Source organism: Myotis lucifugus, unplaced genomic scaffold (genome assembly GCF_000147115.1).
Source record: "Myotis lucifugus unplaced genomic scaffold, Myoluc2.0 scaffold_117, whole genome shotgun sequence".
NCBI lineage: Eukaryota > Metazoa > Chordata > Mammalia > Chiroptera > Vespertilionidae > Myotis > Myotis lucifugus.
Genome location: NW_005871165.1, coordinates 1,100,832 through 1,103,025, shown reverse-complemented (window position 1 = coordinate 1,103,025; position 2,194 = coordinate 1,100,832). Strand labels below are relative to the sequence as shown.

Below are 2,194 nucleotides of genomic sequence, written 5' to 3'. Positions count from 1 at the left end.
GGGTGAGGGAAGAGATTGGACAATAATCGTGCACCTATGGTATTAGGACAGTGGGTGGGGAGTGAGGGCGGAGGGTGGGGTGGGAACTGGGTGGAGGGGAGTTATGGTGGGAAAAAAGAGGAACCAATGTAATAATCTGAACAATAAAGATTTAATTTAAAAAAATTTTAAAAGAAACAAAGTAAATTTCAGACCTTAGTTCACATCCCCCTGGATACTTCAGTGATCATACTTAATGAAGTAGAACTCTATATCTGTTTATAGCTTTTTAATGTAAAATTTGCATATAATAAAATACTCAAAAAAAAGAGAGACAGACAGAGGGAGAGAAGGCTGGTTTGTTTCACACATATGTAGAGTTAAGAAGGAGGCAATATCATGATATTCAAAATGTTATTCATGAAAATCAAAGTGATGACCCTCGGATTCATGTAGTTCAGTCCTAGAGGCATTTACATAGGACATCAGCTCTGAGAGGCTGTATGGCTGCTGTCATCCGCTTGTATCCCACAGGCTGACCTGGTTGGATGGGTGAAGCAGCAGGGGAGGGTAGAGCCTGGAATCAGAGCGGTTGTTTGTGGATTCCCTCGCCTACAGGACAAGCTACCCCAACCACCCCAGAAAGAAGATAGCCTCCTGTATTTTAAAGACCCTTGAAATCCTTCCCTAGTGTTTGCCACCCTGTCTCTTTCAAAAGGAAAGAAATATCCCAACTTTATGGCTCACATGCTCAGTCTTCATGCTCAGAAAAGTCTTCCCTGGGACATGTGTCAGCGCCAGCCAGTCAGTTGCGGCTGGTAACAGCAACTTCCCCTCAGGAATCCTGGTCTCTGCTCCTCCTCCAACCCTGCCTGCTCAGTGGTGGGGCTGTCCTCCCTGCCTCTCTGTCACCTCCACCTGGGCCTATCCCCCTGCCAGAGGCTTGGCAGGGAGAGTGACAGTAGTTGTAGATGCAGGCCCCTGCCCTACAAAAGCTCCCCAGTTGTTGCACAGTCTCACTGTCAAGGGAAAGTTTGTGCTAGAAAACTGAAGGCAATTAATGTGTGACTATGATCAGATTTCTCCACCAAGTCCTCAGCCTGATAAGGAAAATCCCTTGTTGTCAACCTAGTGGAGCATTCAAAGAAGACATCTGACTCTTTTCAAGATGAACCTGAAGATTATATCAAAGTGTAGAGAGCCAGAGGCATAGAACCAAAGACTTGTTTCAGACAGATGAGAGAGGACTATTTGGAAACCTGTAGGGACAAAGAAGAGGTTGATTTCAGACCCAGGTACAGAATATTTGATCAAAGACTCCCAACTGAAACCATCCAGACCCACCCAAGAGCGTGCAATATTTCACAAACAGTGGAAAACCAGTTACCTCAGTGCCTACCAGCTCATGACAGAAGGCTGAGACTAGACTCCCTGAGCTACTGTCAATTTACCAGACACTGTTTCTCAGAAAAACCAGCACCCCTGCACTGTAGTCAGCAAGAGTATAATTACAGCTCATACAGTGTAGAATCAGAGTTTGCAAGCACCTCTCAGAAAACAGCACCGGTGCCCATAAAGCCAGTCACAAATGGATACAGGAAGAGAAAACAGCACCCAGAAGAAGGCGGAGAAAAATCGGAGGAGAAGCAGCCCAAGCATAAGTGGACAAATGGTTGTGACGAAATAGATTCAGACAAACACAAGAGCATCCAAAAAGGCAACACAAAGGTAGAAACAGTCAGTATCAGTACAAAAAACCTTAAGAATCCAAGGGAGAGAAAAAGACGGGATGTAGCCTTTAAGAAAGAGGATCATACGCATAGAAAAGAGAAAAAAGAACAAGGCAACGAAAGGGCAGAGGAGGAAATGCTTTGGGACCAGTCTGTCCTTGGGTTTTGAAGCTCTTGAGTTGATTCTCCTGAGGTTAAACTGAAAAGTCATGGAGGCGCTTGGTTTTATGATGTTCATGTTCATAGCACTTTTCTCATGGAAACAGGCACTTTCACTTTTAACAAAGGCCAGGTGAACAGAAAGTATTTAGGCCTTGGCCGGGTGCTCAGTTGGTTGGAATGTGGTCTCAATAAGCCAAGCTTTCAGGTTCCATCCCTGCTCAGGGCACATACGGGGAGCAACCAATGAATGCACAAATAGGTGCAGCAACAAATCGATGTCTCTCTTCTTCTTCTTCTTCTTCTTCTTCTTCTTCTTCTTCTTC

General features: G+C 44.9%; 1 pseudogene; it reads left to right on the top strand.

The window, feature by feature from the left end:
* The window catches only part of LOC102419216, a 9,163-nt pseudogene extending 7,285 nt beyond the window's left edge, over positions 1–1,878 (top strand).
* The last annotated feature ends 316 nt before the right edge of the window (positions 1,879–2,194 follow it).